The sequence below is a fragment of the Pan troglodytes genome, chromosome 11 (assembly GCF_028858775.2).
Source record: "Pan troglodytes isolate AG18354 chromosome 11, NHGRI_mPanTro3-v2.0_pri, whole genome shotgun sequence".
Classification (NCBI taxonomy): Eukaryota; Metazoa; Chordata; class Mammalia; order Primates; family Hominidae; genus Pan; species Pan troglodytes.
In genome coordinates, this window is record NC_072409.2 from 30,122,917 (window position 1) to 30,143,704 (window position 20,788).

The 20,788-nt window shown below is 40.1% G+C and overlaps 1 long non-coding RNA gene across 1 annotated transcript in view; it reads left to right on the forward strand.

The window, feature by feature from the left end:
- The window catches only part of LOC107976875 (uncharacterized), a 529,010-nt gene extending 509,054 nt beyond the window's left edge, over positions 1–19,956 (forward strand). Inside the window, exons 3-4 of the long non-coding RNA XR_001721162.2 lie at positions 15,409–15,512; positions 19,921–19,956. This is a non-coding gene — a long non-coding RNA (uncharacterized LOC107976875). The remainder of the gene's footprint in view (positions 1–15,408; positions 15,513–19,920) is intronic.
- Positions 19,957–20,788: the final 832 nt, after the last annotated feature.

The following is a 20,788-nucleotide window of genomic DNA, read 5'->3' on the forward strand; positions in this document are numbered from 1 at the left end:
CATGAGGAATAAAATATGGTGATAATTTTTAAAGAAGTTTTGAATGTCTAGAAATGGCTTTGTTCTGTCAACACATTTAATTGATAGCTTAGTTTGGTATAATCATCTGGAAAGGACACATTTTCCCTTAAAATTTAAAGGCATTGCACAATTTTCCTTTGGTTCTAAGATTTCTGTTTACAATTAGGATGCCAATATAATTATTGACCTTTTATATGAAAACTATGTTTCTTTTTTGCAACTTGGGGGATCTTTTCTTTGTTCCTGTTATTTTGAAATTACATCTTCTTCCAGCTTAGGATTCTGCTAAGTCTGTCACTAACTCATTCAGTTACTTTCCATTTTTCAAAATGCTGTTACTCTTAGCTCCTCTTTCTTTTCCTTGTCCTTGAATCTTTATACCTTAAAACAAATTAATAGGTAGACAGACAGACAAACAATAACAAAAACACTGTAGCGTCTAATGACATTTAAGTAGATTTTGGGAAAGAGAGAGCTGAGGTTAAGTGAGTGTGTTCAACCTGATATCTTAAACAGGGCTTTAATTAGACTTTTTTTTAAAGGAAAAATGTTTCCTTTTATATCTTTTTAAATTTTTTTTAAAAAATTTGTGAGTACATAGTAGGTGTATATATTTATGGGGTACATGAGATGTTTCGATATAGGCATGCAATGTGAAATAAGCATATTATGGAGAATGAGGTATCCATCCCCTTGAACATTTATCGTTTGAGTTACAAACAATTCAATTACATTCTTTATTTTTAAATGTACAATTATTGTTGACTATAGTCACCTATTGTGCTGTCACAAAGTAGGTCTTATTTATTATTTCTATTTTGTGTATGCATTAACCATCCCCACCTCTCCCCCACCAACTCCCCATTACTCTTCCCAGCCTCTGGTAACCATCCTACTCTCTATGTCCATGAGTTCAATTGATTTGATTTTTAGATTCCACAAGTAAGTGAGAAGATGTGATGTTTGTCTTTCTGTGCCTGGCTTATTTCACTTAATATATTGATCTCCAGTACGGTCCATGTTCCATTTATTCTTTTTTATGGCTGAATAGTACTCCATTATGTATGTGTACCATATTTTTTTTATCCATTCATCTGTTTATGGACACCTGAGATGCTTCCAAATCTTATCTATGGTCAACAGTGCTGCAACAAACATAGGAGTGAAGCTATCTCTTCAGTATACTGATTTCCTTTCTTTGGGTATATTCCCAGTAGTGGGATTGTGGGATCATGTGGTAGCTCAATTTTTAAGTTTTTCGAGGAACCTCCAAACTGTTCTCCATCGTTGTTGTGCTAATTTGCATTCTCACCAACAGAAAGAGTTATCTTTTCTCCACATTCTCGTTAGCATTTGTTTTTGTCTGTCTTTTGGATATAAGCCATTATAACGGAGATGAGATGATATGTCATTTGGGTTTTGATTTGCATTTCTCTGATGATAAATGATGTTGACCACCCTTCATACACCTGTTTGCCATTTGTATATTTTTTTTTAGAAATGTTTCTTCAAATCTTTTGCCTATTTTTTTCATTAGAAAGATCCTTCACTTCTTTGGTCAAGTTAATTTCTAGGTATTTAGTTTTATGTGTGACTATTGTAAATGAGATTACTTTTTGATTTCCTTTTCATATTTTTCATTGTTGGTATATAGAAATGCTATTGATTTTTGTATGTTGATTTTGTATCCTGCAACTTTACTGAATTTGTTTATCAGTTCCAATCGTTTCTTGTGAAGTCTTTAGGTTTTTCTAAATATAAGATCATATTATCTGCAAACAAGGATACATTTACTTATTTCTTTCCAATTTGGATGCCTTTTATATCTTTCTCTTGTCTAATTTCTCTAAGCAGGACTTCCAGTACTATGTTAAATAACAATGTTGACAGTGAACATCCTTGCTGTGTTCCAGATCTTAGAGGGAAAGCTTTCAGTTTTTCCCTCTACAGTGTGATACTAGCTGTGGGTCAGTCATATATAGCTTTATTATGTTGAGGTATGTTCCGTCTTTCCGTAGTTTTTTGAGGGTGTTCTTCATGAAGGGATGTTGAATTTTATCAAATACTTTTTCAGCATCAATTGAAATGATCATATTGTTTTTATCCTTCATTCTGTTGATGTGATGTATCACATCGATTGATTTGCATATGTCAAACCATCCTTGCATCCCAGGGATAAATTCCATTTGGTCATGATAAATGATCTTTTATATGTATTGTTGAATTTGATTTGCTAGCACTTTGTTGAGAATTTTTGCATCAGTGAGAATGATCCATGTGCTGAGGAAAAGAATGTGTATTCTGCAGCTCTTGGATGCAATGCTCTGTAAATATCTATTGGATCCATTTGATTGATACTGCAGATTAAGTCTGATGTTTCTGTGTTGATTTTCTGTCTGGAAGATCTATCCAATGCTGAAAATGGGGTGTTGAAGTGGATACCCTATTCTATTATTGTGTCATGATCTACCTCTCTTTTTAGCTCTAATAATATTGCCTTTATATATCTGGTTGTTCAGTGTATGTATATTTAAATTTGTGATATCCTCTTGCTGAATTGACTCCTTTATCATTATACAGTGACTTTCTTTGCCTCTTCCTATAGTTTTGGTCTTGAAACCTATTTTGTCTGATATAAGTATAGCAACTCCTGCTCTTTTTTGGTTTCCATTGGCATGGAATATCTTTTTCCATTCCTTTCTTTTCAGTCTACATGTGTTTTTATAGGTTAAGTGTGTTTCTTGTAGGCAACAAAGCAATGGGTCTTGTTTTTTCATCCTTTCAGTCAGTCCCTGCCTTTTAATTGGAGACTTTACTCCATTTACAGTCAATGTTATCACTTAGAAGTAAAGACTTATTCCTATCATTTTTATTTGTTTTCTGGTTGTTTTATGATCTTGTCTTCCTTCTCTCTTTCCTTCCTCTCCTTCTCTAGTAAATTTGATTTTCTCTGGTGATATAATTTAGTTTTTTGCTTTTTATTTCTTGTGTTCCCATTGTATGTTTTTTGGTTTGAGATTACCATGAGGCTTTCAAATATTATCTTATAACCCACTATTTTAACCAGAAAACAACCTAACACTACATGCATAAACAAAGAAGGAAACGAGCAAAAAGAAAACAAATAAAAACTATATGACTTAACTTCATCACCCAACTTTAAACTTTTTCTAGTGTCTAATTATCTCTTATTGTATTGACTATGTCTTGGAAAGTTGTTGTAGTTACCATTTTTGATCAGTTCATTGTTTAGTTTTTTTTTTTTTTAGTGTAAGGGTAGTTTACACACCACAGTTAGTGTTAAAATATTCTGTTTTTCTGTGTACTTAACTATTACTAGTGAGTTTTGTACCTTCAGGTGATTATTTGCTCATCAATGTCATTTTCTTTCTGATTGAAGTGCTCCCATTAGCATTTCTTGTAGGACAGGTCTGGTATTGATGGAATCCCTCAGCTTTTGTTTGTCTGGGAAAGTCTATTTCTCCTTCAGGTTTGAAGGATATTTTCACCAGATATATTACTCTAAGGTAAAAAAAGTTTTTTTCCTCCAGCACTTTAAATATGTCATGCCACTCTCTCCTGGCCTGTAAGGTTTTCACTGAAAAGTCTACTGACAGACATATTGGAGCTTCGTTGTATGCTATTTATTTATTTTCTCTTGCCGCTTTTAGAATCCTTTATTTATTCTTGACCTTTGGAAGTTTAATTATTAAATACCTTTAAGGTAGTCTTCTTTTGGTTAAATCTGCTTGGTGTTCTGTAACCTTCTTATACTTGGATATGGATTCTTTCTCTAGATTTGGGAAGTTCTCTGTTATTATCCCCTTGAATAAACTTTCTACCCCTATTTCTTTCTCTATCTTCTCTTTAAGGTCAATAACTTTTAGATTTGTCCTTTTGAGGCTATTTTCTAGATCCTGTAGATGTGTTTTATTGTTTTTTATTCTTTTTCCTTTTGTCTCCTTTGACTGTGTATTTTCAAATAGTCTACCTTCAAGCTCACTAATTCTCTCTTCTCTCTCTTCTGCTTGATCAACTCTGCTATTAAAGGACTCTGATGCATTCTTCAGTATGCCAATTACATTTTTCAGCTCCAGAATTTCTGCTTGATTCTTTTTAATTATTTCAGTGTCTTTGTTAAATTTATCTGATACAATTCTGAATTCCTTTTCTGTGTTATATTGAATTTCTTTGAGTTTCCTTAACAAAGCTATTTTGAATTATCTGTCTGAAAGGTCACACACCTCTGTTCTCCAGGATTGGTCCTTGGTGTCTTATTTAGTTCAATTGGTGAGGCCATGTTTTCCTGGATGGTATTGATGCTAGTAGATATTCTTTAATTTCTGGGCATTGAAGGGTTAGATATTTATTGTAGTCTTCACTGTCTGGGCTTATTTGTAGCCATCCTTCTTGGGAAGGCTTTTCAGACATTTGAAAGGACTTCAGTGTTGTCATCTAAGCTATTTCTGCTTCAAGGGACACCCCAAGCCCAGTAACACTGTGGTTCTTGTAGACTTGTAGAGGTACCACTTGATAGTCTTAAACAAGATCCAGGAGAACTCTCTGGATTACCAGGCAGAGACTCTTGTTCCCTTCCTTTACTTTCTCCCAATCGTACAGAATCTCTCTCTCTCTCTCTGTTCTGAGCCACCTAAAGCTGAGGGTACAGGGACACAAGCATCCCTGTGGCCACCACAACTATGACTGCACTGGGTCAGACCTGAAATCAGCACAGTTCTGGGACTCACCCAAGGCCTGCTATAACCACTCCCTAGCTACTGCCTATGCCCACTCAAGGCCCTGGAGCTCTGCAATCAGCAGATGGCAAAGCCAGCCAGGCCTGTGTCTTTCCCTTCAGGGTGTTAAGGTCCTCTAAACCCCAGGTGGGTCCAGAAGTGCCATCTGGGAATCAGGGACTAGAGTCAAAAACCTTAGAAGTCTACCTGGTGTTGGCACTCAAAGCACACAACAGTCCTTCCCACTCTTCCTTCCCCTTTCCAAAAGCAGAAGAGCCTCACCCATAGCCACTCCCACCTGAGGCCATGAGGAGTACTGCCAGACTACTGCCAATGTTCCCTTAAGGCCCAAGGTCTCTAAAGTCAGCTTGTCATGAATGCTGTCTGGCCTTGGACTCACCCTTCAGGGCAGTGGGCTCAATTCTGGCCCAGAGTTGATCCAGAAATGCTATCCAACAGTCAAGTTCTGGAATCAAGGGCCCCAAGAGCCTGCTTGGTGTTCTACTCCCCTGTGGCCATGCTGGTACTTGAGGTGCAAGACAAAGTCCCCTTTACTTTTCCCTCTGCTTTTTCCAAGCAGGAGTTTTGCCCCATACCTACCATTGCTGGTTATGTGCTGAGTTTCATCTGAAGACACCAAGTCTCAGACGTTCACCCAAGGCCCTTGACATAGTATCTGGGTATTGCTGCTGGCTATTCAGGGCCCAAAGGCTCTTCAGCTGGCAGGTGATAATTGCTTCCAGGATTGGGCCCTTTTCTTCAAGGCAGCACATTCCCTTCTGGCCCAGGGTGTATCTAGAAATGTCATCGGGGAGCTAGGGTCTGAAACGAGGGCCTCATGACTGATTGGTGCCCTATCCTGCTATAGCTGGGCTGATATCCTAGATGCAAGTCCTACCCAGTCTTAATTATTCTCTTTTTAAGCAGTAGGAAGGGATCTTTTTTGGAGCCGCAAGCTGTGCAGCTTGGGGTTTGGTGAGGGATAATGTCAACACTCCATTGGCTGCCCCAGCTGGTGTCTCTTTATGTCCAGTGGCCCCAAGTCCATGGTCTCTGGGACTAGTTCAGTACTAGGACTCACCAAAGAGTTGCAGTCCTTATGGCCTATATAGCCTTTCAAGTGTACTTGGAGACACAGAGCATAGCCCTTGGTGGTGAGGTTTGCAAAAACCCAAGTTCAGATACCTGGGATCAGTAATTGCCGTCTGTCTAGGGCTAGGGCTGGTTTAAGTGCTCCCTCCATGGACAGGTGTCACTGAGTTTGGTCCAGTTTTCCTTTCTGCTCTAACAGGACACTACTGAGTTCAGTGCCTCACAATTGCTGTGTTTTCCATCCCTCAGTGCCCAGAGATGCTCTCTGCACCATGCCAAAACTGCCGGGGGTGGGAGAGGGTTTTTTTTTTTTTTAAATCTCTTCAGTGCCTCTCAGTGATATGAAGCTACAACCACGTACTGTTAGTGCTCACCTGATTTTTGGTTCTCATGAAGGTGTTTTTTCTGTTTAGGTCATTGTTTACTTGGTGTCCTTGTAGGAAGGGTGATTGGTAGAACTTTCTATTCTGTCATCTTGCTCTGCCCTCTGTAGCTGCTGTATCTTTGAAGTTAAACTATTGTATCTTTCTTCTCTTCCTCCATCCCCCTTTTGCCTCTTTTTCCATAATCATTAATTGAATAATTATACTATCCCAGACCTTGGGTTTATAAAGTTGTGCCTTGGTGTCTTTGACTCTAGATAGCCTCAGCAAGCGTAAGAAATATCTCTGTTCTTCCCAAGTCCAATCTTTTGCGCACTGTGCTAAGAGTTAACCAAACTGCTGCCACCAGGTACTCAGAGTCATATTTCTGCATTAGAGGGAAGCTGGTCACCTGTGAATTTCCTTAAGACTCAGACCTAGGATGCCCATCTTCAATGAGTGTGAAGAGCTCATGTTCTTTAGAGGAAATATAAATAGTAAAATAGACCCTTAAGCACACCAGTGAAAATTCCTACCCACAATCCTTTTTTTTTTTTGATAGGAATGACTACATGGTGAAAACAGAATCTCCTCAGCTGAAATTAATGAATAATGACTCCTGAGATGAGTAATAAATGAATCCTAATGAAACACCTGCTTACCTCTTTACATCCTTTGGAATTAGACATGATCTATACATGTCTAAAAACAACTGTTTAGCATTATGTGCTAAATTTTGTGAACTCATAGGCCGTAATTCTTACATACACTAATTAGTTGGGAAAATTAGAAATAACTTTGAAAGCTCCTAACTTCTTGTTCTATGTGTTGTAGGGACAAAATCACCTGCAGAAGAACCAGAAACTCCTGTTTGTTTTTCTTTTTGTTTTGCCATTATCCTTAATAGCCTTGTCACTTTGGATAAGTTATCTCTGTAATATTTTTTTTATAACCTGGAGAAGATATGAATTTCTCCATAGGGTTGCATTAAATGAGTCAATGTATATAAAGCTGTGAGCCCACACCATGTCCATATATGATAGGTCTTCAGTCAATGGTAGTTTTCTTCTCTTGTGTTATGTATATTTGACCAAGCACATTATAAATTTATGTGTAATAAAATTCTGGGGCCATACTTTCTTTAAAGAATCTATAAAAGAATCCAGTTTCATCTGTATTAACTGAATTGTGCATTCAGATGGATTTTAATCTCCTCCTCACACACTCGATCCTCACATTAAGGCCAATCAATTTAAGGTGGCGCGAGAGCCTCAGAATCAAGGAAGATTTCATAACTAGATTTAACTGCAGCAAAGAAAATGTGGGTCTGTAAATAAGAACTGACAGCAAAAGCAAAGATTAATCTTAATGGTGCACATTAACAATATGCAATTTGAGATTGGCAATGGAAAATTGTCCCTGAGAACTGGCATTAGGCAGTATGGGTCTCGACATGGGAATTCTCATGGGAAAACTTTCATTCAATACACCCTTTCCATCCCAAAGACATTAGCATACCCAGAGACACACATGATCAGGGAAAGTGGCCTATTTAGATCAAATCATCCTGGGTACAGACTGTTTCCATTTAATATAATAGTCATTCAGCAGTAATGACTCCCTTAGAATAACTTAGAAGTGACAGGGAAATTGGATGGAGCTTCAAGTAGTTAACTCTAGAAAAACAATGAAACGGTGATTAGAAGTCTTAAATTAAACCCTAAAGTCTACAAGGACTTGGAGGGTTTGTGACCATCTAGAAAGTGACAACAGAATAGAATCTGCTTTGGTTATTGGAGACTTTGAACAGGCTTGTTTTACAGGACTGTTGTCTTGGGTCAGATTCCAGAGTGAGAATGATACCGCTATGATCACCAGCTCCTCTTCATGACTGTGGGTGGCAAGGAGCCAAAGAGCTGAGAAATTATGAGATGCCTACATGTTGCCTGCTTCAGGGCTGTTTACACTAATGTTGGCTTTCTTGAATAGGGAGCAAAACATAGGTTTTTGTGACTCAATTGAGTAGATCCAATAACTACTATATTTGTCCTGTCTGACAAGAATAATATAAAAACTAAAGAAGTTATAGGAATGTCTCAGAAAAAGGAATAAACAAAAACATTATGGTTTTTACATTCCAAAGGATAAAATTGTTATAATTTGGTTAAAAGCTTATTTTATTAACTATACTTTATTAACAGCTGAAAGGATAGAAGAACAAATTTAATAACTGGGAAAATGCATTTTCTTTTCTAAGAAATTATGTGTGTATTGTCTGAGAAATGCATTTTCTCAGCTATTGAAGTTGCTCTTTTATTCTTTTATTAAATGAGTAGTAGATTTTTATTGTAGAAAAAAATTATATTTTCTAATACCACATATTCTGTATTCGTATGTCTTTACAGAAAATACAAATATGTACCAGTAGTTATTGAGTATTCAGGAATTTCCCAGAAGGGCATCATCCTGGGAATCGGTGTGAGGTGGGATGGTTGTTGGTGGGGAGGGAACCACCCTGTGAAGTTGTGACAAGGATTTGAGAAATCTACCCCAAGAACTACCTATAAATTGAATCAATATTACATATTGTTCATATGCAGTAGATATTAGGAATAGCACATGAAAATTTCTTTCACTTTATAAAGCTTTCATCACATTTCAGAAGTTTAGTGGCTACCTCTCTATTCTGAATTTTCAAATATGATCTATCTACTGCCTCATCTGGTGTAGACTGCTATGTACCAGAAAGAGGTGCTAATGTATGTACATGAAACTTCTCCCTGGGCCAAACACTAAACTCAGGCTCAGGGGTTGTATAGTATGCTCAAGGCCATGCAGCTAGTTAGAGATAGGGCCAGGTTTAAAACCCAGATTGGTCTAATTTTAAAGCCAAAATATTTTTACTCTACCATGGTACCTACCAACTGAGCAGATTGGCTGTTTTTGCATCATACTTTCAAAGATTCTGTTCCTATGTGGAAGTGGCAAGAATATGTGTGCATGGCGATGTGGAACTATGATTTTTGTGTGTTGCTTTGAGCCACAGTATTCAGCCATTTAATGTAATGAAAGAGAAAATTAAGTAGTGCCCAGTGCATAGTAGGAAAAGGAAATGACCCTAAGCCCCTAGAAGAGTAGACAGAACCATGCCTGGGGAGTGAGGAGGCCTCGCTTCTCATTGCAGCCCGGCTGCTGATCTGTATGACCTTGGGGAGGTCCTACCCTACTCTGACCTCTGTTCTCCCATTTATAAGATGAAAATGTAAAATCAAGCCCCAGAAACACACCAGATATATTTCTGGCTTTCTAATCCAACCATGTGAAGTGGTCAAGCTATGGAACAAAATTAGACTTGATTCAAGCCCTCCTTGTTATCATTGGCTGTATTTCTGGAGCAAATAATTTAATTTAATCTAATTTTTTAATCAATTTTTTCTCTCCCAAAATCGTATTGATGAAGAAATCACAACAAACATTGTTCTCTCATTTACTTTGCCAAGAGGCGTGTAATGCTATAAACCCTGCTTCTGCAACTTTAGCATGTTGACTTCATTGTCAGAAAACAACAATGGGAAAATTACAAAAACTTTCTTCATGAGTGGAAAGTATTGCCAAATAGCCACAGGAGAAACCATGTTATAGTCAAATGGGTCCCAAGGACAGATTGTAGGTTTATACATATCATTCACCATAGAAATGTGCTCAATGAAACTTTCAAAGTTAATAAATGAAACGACTATATTTTATTAGCAAACTACCTTAGAAGTAGCTATTAAATTAAGATACAACAATAACACAAGAGATTCTGGAACCCATTGGTCCCTGAGGATAGTGCCTGGAAGGGGCTCTTAGCTTGTGGCCCTCAAAGGAGGGATAACTGTTGAGGGACCTACCCTGGAGCATCCCCTAACTCCCATCCTACCTGAAGGGTCAGAAAAAAAATCCCAGGGCTCTTCTAGCAGTGGACTGTCTAGGACCCAATATAGCTATCTTCATTTTGAATTGACGAGAAAAAAGGGATTGTTGACATTACTCTTTTGGAATTATCTGAGAGCTAAAAGGTTGCTTAGCACTAACAGAGAGGAACATATTCTTTTGAATCAGAGCACTTTACGGCTGGAAAATAACCCTGATGTTATGAAGTCTTGCAAACCATAGGAAAGGGATAAAGGCTTTAAGGGAGAGACTTTCTGACTTGCACAATGAGGAAAAAAAAAATCAGGGACAGGATGGCTGGTGGGTCAAAGCAGGGCCAAAAAGATGATGCATTTCATGTCACTATAAGTTCTTTGAGAAGAAAAAGAAAAACTAAAGTTTCCATTAGGAACTGAGAGCAAAGTTTCCATCAGGAACTGAGAGATCAAGAGGGAGCCAGAGATCATCACCACCAGAGAGCCAATCAATAAGAAGCAGCATAACAACGAAAACAACAATATGACTCCTTTGCTCTTTTTAGGAACCCAACATTGCCTTGAGATAGACAAAAAACAGTCAGGAAGGTGGTCTTGATTTGAATCCTCCCATTGTGCATGCATACAAAGAAGACCTTCCATTTTATCAATAAAATCCAAATTCGATGGAGTTCCTCAGTGTTATGAAACAATTGCCCTATGGCACTGTAAAAGGAGAGGGCAATATGGCTTAAAATGACAACATATGAATGTGCAGCAGTGAGAATGAGGGCCACTCTGTCCAACCCCACAGCACACTGACAGAGAAAGCTGCCTGGATGTGTCAGACAGTCTCCCTTCTAGTTCTGGAAAAGTCACCCTCTGTCAGAACCCTCATTTGTCAGATGAGTGGTCTTTGGTATTATCTATTCCATCCATCTTCAAGGGTTGCTAGGGTGATAAGGGGAGACTAATGGTGCCAGGCAACCCTAGGAATTTTCACTTTCAATGCTTGAGCCAAAGAATCAGTTTTGTCCAAGCATGGTAGGGGCCGAGAATTGCTGTATTTGTGCAATAGTTTTCAAGGAAACAGAAAAAAGAAGAGGAGTTACATCTAATCTGAGAAAACTGGGCCCAATGAAGCTGACCTGTAAGGAGGACAAATAGCCCTCCTACTAGGATCCCTCACACCTTTCCCTGCACTACTTCAGTCCTTCTTGGAAGCCTAGCCCTTTAAACAGATTAAATAGTGATTCTTTGGCTACGTCTCTGAGCTTCTTCAGGTCAGCCTGGCAGCTCTTTATCCCACATACAATCCAGGAAAATGGCTTTGACTGGTGTATTAGTCCGTCCTCACACTGCTAATAAGGACATAGCTGAGACTGGGTAATTTATAAAGGAAAGAGGTTTAATTGACTCACAATTCCACAGGGCTGGGGAGGCCTCAGGAACTTACAATCATGGTGGAAGGAGAAGCAAACACATCCTTCCTCACATGGTGGCAGCAAGGAGAAGTGCAGAGCAAAGAGGGGGAAAGCCCCTTATAAAACTATCAGATCTTGTGAGAACTCACTCACTATCATGAGAATAGGATGAGGGTAACTGCCCCTATGATCCAATTACCTCCCACTTGTCCCTCCCACAACACATGGGGATTATGGTAACTACAGTTCAAGGTGAGATTTGGGTGGGGACACAGCCAAATCATATCAACTGGTTTCTGGAGAACCAGGTTCTTGTTCAAGTGGCTTTGGTTCTGCCCAACATCCACATTGTTGTTTATTTTTATCAGTCATTCTTACCTGGTGACAGGCCTTGGTGAGTCTGCAAGTGACCGAAAAATAAAATCACATTCCTTTTTGAGAATGGGGGCTTGAGACAAAGACCAAGGTCTTTGGTAAACTCCTTCTGATGGACCCTATAGAAGCAAGGGTGAGGGAGGTCTCCTTTCTCAGGTCATTAGTAGGCCTCATGTCCTTATCCATGCACACAAAGTAGTCCACCCCAGGGAGGAAGGCTGCTGGAGAAATGACCTGCCAGTGGGAATTGTTTGGAGCCCCAATACCAGCAACTGTCTCATCTGTCTCAGATAGCAATGTGGGAAACACCATTTGAGTAGTTGGTGAAGATGGCCCTGGTCCCCCTATGACATGCTTCTCTAGATTTCAAGGCAAAGATTCACGAAGACCACATGTCTTTTATGCAAGCCTTGTTCATCCAATTGTGGTGTTCTAGGGTCCAAACTCCACTTGCATATCAGTGTTGAAAATGGGAGAGAGCAAAAGTGTTTTAGGGGCTTTAGGACCCTTGGCTGGGGTTGTGCCATCCCTGGTAATTGTACATTTTACTGGGAGTGCATCTTTCCTCCAGCTACCATTGGCTTATCTATCATAACATCTAGCTTTTGTCAGGTTCAGGGCACCATAATTATAAAAGCCCATGGAGTGGACAAATGTGTGGGAAAAAACCCACATAGTAAGGACATGTCATTTTGGTTTTCCAACCATCACTGGGAAGAGCTTTGCCCTGGCTCTCAGTCCATCAGACAGATACAGGGCACCTGGCCCTGGGCCACCACACATGAGCCCATCTTACCCTAGAGTGATGCATGCACGCACACTGCTGACCCCACGCACACTGCTGATCCCCAGTGGTCAACCCTGGTGGGAAGTAGAGCAGTGATAACCCTTTCCCCATTTAGTCTTTCTGAACCATAGTCCTCTCAATAATAAACTGAGTGGAATAATAGCTTCTGGTGAAGCAGGTCCTTGCTGGGGTGTTGTGAGAATCAAAAGAGATAACTGATTGCATTTCTCAGCACAGTGTCTGACTAATTCCATTCTTTTTCTGCTTCTATTTTCCATTTCTGAATTAGAACCAATCCAGATTTACTCTGGAGTCAATCTCCAAAGCCAAAATCCTCTAATCCAGCGGTCCCCAACTATCTTGGCATCAAGAACTGGTTTTGTGGAAGACAGTTTTTCCACGGATGAGGTGGTGGGGTGGGGGGATGGTTTCCAGATGATTCAAGCACATTACATTTATTGCGCACTTTATTTCTATTATTATGACATTGTAATATATAATGAAATAATTATACAATTCACTATAATGTAGAATCAGTGGGAGCCCTGAGCTTGTTTTTCTGCAACCAGACGGTCCCATGTGGGGGTAATGGGAGACAGTGACAGATCATCAGGCATTAGATTCTCATAAGAAATGTGCAACCTGGATCCCTTGCATGCGCAGTTCACAGTAGGGTTTGCACTCCTATGAGAATCTAATGCCCTCGCTGATCTGACGGTAGACAGAGCTCAGGTCGTAATGTGAGTGACGGGGAGTGGCTGTAAAGTACAGATGAAAAGTAAAGCTCACCCACTACTCACCTCCTGCTGTGTGGCCTGGTTCCTAACAGGCCACAGACCAGTACTGATTCCTGGCCCAGGGTTTGGAGATGCCTGCTCTAATCCTCTTCTCTCTTGGGGAAAACAAATAAATTCTACACTTTTTTTTCCCCCTTAGAACTGGAGCTCTTTATGAAATGGTTGGCTGACCACTCAAACCTTATCTCCCACCTCTCTGTCTTCACAGGACCCTCACTCCTGCCCCTACCCTTTGGTTCTAGCTATACCAGAGCCTCAAATCAGTTGCATTCCCTGGGCCACCTCTGACCGTTGCTCTCAGCACTGTGAGTCACACTGTAATGCAATGTGCCATGTCTAGTTCCTCTTCTAGACTCTGTGCTCCTTGAGGGAAAGGATCAGATCATGTCTTGCTCATATTTGATGTAGTGCCCAGTGTGTAACTAACACACTTTTGATTAATAAAACATCAAAGCAGACACAGGGGTTGGGGGGGAGTTGTACGGGTGGCCTGAATATTGTAGAGAGATCCTCTTAGTTTCTTTGAAGATTTTCCACCAAATAAATACATATGATTTCATTTTAGAGGGGAGGATAATTGATTTTTCTCTATGAACAAGGAAGACACTTCCTTCTTCTTCTCCTTTTTTTTTCTTTTAACAGGTGTGTGATGAAGGACATAAATTACACAGGAAACAGGACGAGAAGACATAAACCTGTTTAATCCAATTATACATTCCCATCAACAGTCGGGGTCCCAAGAGAAGGGAGGGTGATTCAGGAGACAGGGGCCATTAGGAAACTTTCTTCTTCACTCTTTGTTGGAAAGAAAGAGAGCAAACGAGAGGAGAAGAAGATAGAACAGCTCTCATAGGAAGTGAGAAGCAATGCGTTTGTTACACAACACAAAACTATCTTGAGAAAAGTGTCCTGTCTTTGGAATGTTAGACAGTGGCTACATAAACCATTTTCTGAAGACAAATGGAAAGCAAAAAACACCCAAACAAAACAAAACAAAGAAACTAGAGTGAAAAACAAAACAAAACAAAACAAGAACCAACCTTTCAAAAGAAAAGGCAATCTAATTGAGCTAGGAAAAGTCATGCTTGAAGCCAGATGCAGACTACACAGAATTCATAATTCCAAGGACCAGGTGCTAAGGAAGAGCACTGGGGTGGGGGTGACAGAGGACAGCTGGCGCACTTTCATTTCATAGACTCCACCTGATTTAAGTCTTAATATAACAATTCCATAAAGTAAAAGTTTGTTACTTACATTTTGCAAATAAAATGAAGTTCAGAATTGAACTATTTCAAGGTTAAGATTTTTCTTCAGCTGGTTAATGGGACAAGGAAGATTTGATCCCGTGTCTACACGACATCTTCCCCATCTCCTTCACTGTACCGTGCTCCCTCCTATAATGGAAGGTAGCCCATTGGAGCCTATTCCCCTGTCTGCTGGCTCTGGGCTATTTGCTCAGCTGGTCTTGAACCCCAGGGCAGGACCTCACAGTAATCCCTTATTGTAATGCTCAGAATTCAGTGTTCTTTACTACCCCAGTGGACCTCTCCCTTTTTCTTTCATATAGCCTCATTCCTCCTTCCAGATTCATTCTAATCCAGTGGTCCCCTACCACAGAGGCTGACTCTGGAGTGCTTACCTGTAAGTCAGGCTGATGGAGTGAGCACCACCTGGACTCTTGCCCATCAGCATGGCAGGGGGCAGAAAGTGTGCCAGAGGGTCTTAAACTAGCAATTACACACTCCAGCCCAGAAGTGAAACCGCTCACCATTCATTTGCCAGAGCCAGGCACATGGAAACCCAAGCCCTGGAAATATTTGGTAAACAGCATCATTAACTACTGCAGCACCTGTTACCTTATATTTAATTAACATACCATGCATTTTACATGTTTATTATGTTTATTTTCTATCTCTCCATCCAGGTGCTCTCTGTACACAGAGGGTTTTGTCTGTTTGGTCACCGATGTATCTTCAGTGCCCAGAACAGTGCGTGGCAATGGCAGACTCTCAACTGATGGTTTAAAGAGTGAGTAAATATTGTCAGTTCTGCTCCTTACTGCTGAGTGGTCTTGGGCAAGTTGTTTGTACTTCTTGAGCCTCCAAGTGTCTTTTTAGAAAAGGAGGATAAAGGGATGATTTCTCACAGAATTGTGGTTGGAATTAAAGAGATAAGCAGCAGAGTGTCTAACACAAATCCTAGCCCTTAATAAGCTCTGAGTAAATATTTGTTTCTTTCAACCTCCCGTGGCCAAATTAGCCTCTGACTTTTAATCAAATTCTCAAGCAAATTTATGTTAAAAAATAGAGCAACAATGTAGTTTGAATACATTTAGTAACATCTCTCTTTCCTGCCCAGTGTGCAGAACAACACTGATGCTCCTTCCAGAAAATTTTTTTCCTAGAATTGCTGGAAAACTCTGTAAATGGAGCAAGCTTTAAAACTCAGGGTGGGGACAGGGCCGGGTACAGCCACCAGTCAAGTCTTTCAAACAGTGTAACAAATGATGTGTGGATGCAACTAGGGAAAACACATTCATTCACAAGTCTGGCTGAATCACATTTAGCCCCCAGGTGCACTTGACCTGTTAACAACATTTAGACAGATTTATCAGCTGTAAACTTTGCACCAGCAAAAAATATATAGGCATTATGGACAACAGTATGAAATTTCCTCAGAAGACTAAAAATGGAATTACCACACAATCCAGTAATCTCACGTCTGGTTGTATATCCAAAGGAATTAAAATCAGTATGCTGAAGAGATACCTGCACTCACATGTTAATTGCAGCATTATTCATAATAGCTAAACTATAGAAACAACCCAGATGTCCATCATCAGATGAACTGATAAATAAAATAGGGTATATATTCACAATGGAATACTACTCAGCCTTAAAAAGGTGAGAAATCCTGTCATTTTTGACAACATGGGTGAAGCTGGAGGGCATTATGCAAACTGAAATAAGCCAGGCAGAGAAAGACAAATACCACATGATCTCACATATATGTGGGATCTAAAACTGTTGAATTCATAAAAGTGGAGAGTAGAATGATGGTTACCAGAGGCTAGGAAGGGGGGTGGATGGGGAAAGGGAGATGTTGATGAAAAGGTACATTTCAGTTAGGCAGTAGAAATAGACTTTAGTCTATTGCACAGAATGGTGACTCTAATAATAATCCTTGTGTATTTCCAAATTGCAAAAATATTTTAAATGTTTTCACCCCCCCAAAATGATAAGTATGTGAGGTGATACATTTAATTAGCCTGATGTAGTCATTCCACATTGGAAATATATATCAAAACATCACATTGTAACTTGTACCTAGATACAATTATTGTTTATTAATTTAAAATGAAACTAAATAAATGTTACTAACCCACTTAATTTTCTTCTTCCCAACATAAACAAGAAGGATTTGTTGGCAACAAGGGACATTCAGACAAATTAAGTAAAGGATTTGATCCTCTCTGCCACTTCCTCAGTGGCCTACCTGGTGTGGCAAACTGCACATTCACTTCAGGTGTCAAGTTCACAGAAGCCTGAAGAGTTTCTAGTGACAAATGTGCACGTGGGGTTTGTGCTTCCGCTAGGGCTGGTGAGCATAGTTACAAGAGCCTGGACTGAGTAAGGAAAGAAAGAGCATGTCGTTCATTAACACCGAAACAAAAAGAGAAAAAAGAAAGCAAGCATACAAGTCATATAAAACTTTCCACTTTTGGGGATTCTCTTCCTTTCGTATTTTTATGAGATCATTTGCTTGGAAATGTATTGTTTGAAAAATTAAACGGAGTTCTTTTAACATGCCCCAGATTGAACTGATTGCAATGAATCAGAGTACCATAGGCCTTGTGTTTATGAAACATCTTGCAGGATACAGTGGAAAGAGAATGAAATTTGGACTCAAGAAGTGAGTCCACGCTCCAGTTTACTGGCTGCATCAGTTTGTGTAAATTGTTAACTCTCTAAACCTCACTTTCTTCATCCTTAATATGGGGACTATAAAACCTAATTTATGGGGCTGTGGTGAGAATTCCATGAGCTAATGTTTGTAAAATGCTGTTAGCAATTTTAAAGTGCAGTGATGGTATTTATAATTATTCTGGAGAATTATTAAACAATTCAAAAAAATTTCTATTTATCCTGGGAGAAGAGATAAAGACTTACCACTGTCTTCTCTTATAGTCACTCTCCACTTTTTTACAGCACCAATTAGTGTGTGTGCCTTAATATACTACTATATATATTATATACACTATTATATATTTGTATATATACTAATAATCCATTATATTATGTAGATGGAGAAAGAGAGAGAGAAAACATCCCTTGGTTAATATTTCCATTGTCATTTATAATTTCTTTCCTAGATTGTTGTAATAGCTCCTGAACCAGATTGGCTGTCTTTGTGCTGTGTTTCTAATCCAAAGTAATCTGAATTAACTGCATATCTGACCATGTCACTTCACCTTAAGAGCCTCTAAACCAGCCTAAAGCTCAAAGTCCTTAGTTTAGTCCAATGATTCTCAGCAGAGGGAGGGGAAGGTGTGAATTTGCCCCTACCTCTGCTGGTCATTTTATAATATCTGGAGACATTTTGGGGTGTCATTACAGGGTTGTGTTAGAGGGGCTTGCTACTGGCATTCAGTGAATAGAGGCCAGGGCTAAACATTCTGCAATGCACAGTACAGACTCTCATAGCAATCACCCTGTCCAGCATGTCAGTAGCGCCAAGGTTGAGAAATCTGCATTCAGCTCATGAGTTCTCCCTAACAGGCCTCTACCTACCAAGACCCAAATTCATCACTGCCTTCACACTCTGGCCTCTAGCTTCAGTGAATTACTCTCACATCCCCAAGTCATTCCAGTTGTTCCCAGATGGCATGGCATCTTTGGGCCTTTGTCCTGGCTGTTTCCCATGTTGAACTTGCTTACCCTGCCTTCTCCAGCTGCCAAATTCTGCCTCCCATTATTTGGAAGACCCCCTTTCCCCTCTTGTCCTTTAGAAAGCCTTTCACATACCTCAGGCCTCTTCTCTGTGTGTCCACAGTCCCCTTGGTCTCCCTCTCTCACTTGACTTATCACACTATAATAAAATAGAGCTAATTCGGTGATGATGTCTTTTTGGATTGAACTCTCTCAGCCATCTGTGAGTTCAGAAGGGTCTAGGACCATTTCTTCTTCATCTTTGCAGCCTCAGAGCCTCAGAGCCCAGCATTGGCTGGACACATCATCTCAGTAAATATGTGTTGACTGAAATGTAGGACAAAGCCAAATCAGTGACTATCTTCGAATTGAAGCTGCAAAGTTGTTTTGGAATATCGTAAGGGGAACCACTGAAACAAAGATTCCGTCCTTAAGGACAAAGTTTACCGTGCATCCTAGACTGTCAAGGATAGTCCCATTTCACTAATGATGGTTAACATTTATTAATTTGATTGTGTGACAAGAACTTGCAAGGGTTTTATGTTGAATCTTCACTTTACTGAATGAGTACTCTTCTATGTCTTTTCATTATTTCCATTTTATAGGTGTAGAGATTGAGACTTGGAGTTTAAGAAAAGATGACACACAACAAGTAGTGAAGCCAGGATTCATTCCAGGCATCCAGACTCTCCAAACCACCCTCTCAACTGCTGTGCTAGATCAATCAGCTGTTAGATTCATTGTCCTGATACATGGTCCCCTGGGAATACAGTTTCAGTGGGTCTGCATTTCAGAGACGAAAAAAATAGAGCTTGCAGGAGACAGTCATTAATAACAGGTCCATGTCACAGCCAGACATTAGTCTGAAGTCTTTCTATTCAACAATATCACAATGATTCAGTGGTACTCTCAACTAAGCCTATTCTTTGTCAAAATTTGCCCGTCAGCTGGGGCAAAGAAGCCTGCACTTGCAGGTCTTGCATGAGAACAGACATTGCATCTTAGCACCCACCTTGGGGACCCGCTGCAAATAGATCTCTGACAATTACTTAAGCCCTCAGAAATCTTTACCAGATCTGGGACAACTTTGATTCCTGTCTGGTACAAATCCTGCATCCTGGGAGGTCTCTGTGCTGAATCCCATTTGCTACAGATCTCTAAAAGCTTGCAGGCTGCTTAACTCTTCCCAAACTTTTTGGTTTAAAAATACATTCCTAGTCAGTGGGTCTGAGTGCATTCTTTGTGCCTAGAGAATGCTGTTCCCTTCAGCTTTGGAGCAGGCCAGCACACAGCTCAGACCAAAAAATGTGACACTCCATTTTCAGACTGTGTGGCCTCAGAGCATAATGTGGGCAGACGGGGGTTCCCATGCAATTCTGAGAAGGCAGCGCTTTTCCAGGGTGGTCTAGTGGTCTTGGATTGCAGTCGGCTCCATGTGCTCAGATCTTTTGGAAAATCTCACGGAAAGTTTATTACAGAAATTCTTACTCTTGTCTTCTTTCCTCTAGGGTTGTCTTTTCCGAGGTCCATCACCAGCTTCACAGGTATGTGGTTGTCATTCATCAAGTGTGTTTCCTGACCTGCTTTAGTTCTTTTCATGTATAAGCACTCCCTGAGTATCCTTCTGTGCCAGGCACTCTGGTAGGTGCTGGAGCACGGGAATCTAAATGCAAGTCCACTCTCAGAGTGTTTACAGTCTAGTGGGAAAGACACAATGAAACCGACTAAAGGTGATTAGTCTTAAAACAGAAGTTTAGCAAGCCAGGAGTACACCCAAGAAGGGCCCCAAATAAGTCCTGGAAGTCAAAGATAACTTCTTGGATGATGGCCAAACTGATTTACAAAAGACAGAGATGAGCCGGGAAGAGGGTATTGAAGGAGATGGGAGGCAAGGATCCCAGGCAAGAGAAATAGGATGTACAAAGTCCCTGGGGCAAGTAAGAGTGGAGCGTGTTTGGGAAGGGCAGGTAATTCAATCTGGCTGGAAGGTAGAGGATGTCTGTGGTGCTGGTCATGGCAGGTGGAGGGGAAGGTAGAGAGGAAGTTAGAGTGCCATGTGTTGTGTCATGTGGGACATGGCAGGCCATGCTAAGGATTTTGAACTTTATCTTGAGGAAATATGAGACAGATTTTAATCAAGAACATGACATGATCAGGTTTGTCTTTTGTTAAGCCCAGTTATACAGAGATTCAGCAGAAATGCCTGGAACCTTTGTGACTGAGTTTTTATCAGATCAGAAACTTGTTTCCACCCTTGTCATCAGAACCCGTGCAGGGAATGTTAGGGCAGACCCTCTGGGCAGGTTGATGATGGAGAGCTGTGACAGAGTCTAGGAAGACTTCAGAGATCCAGAAGCAAGGGGTAGACAGCATTAA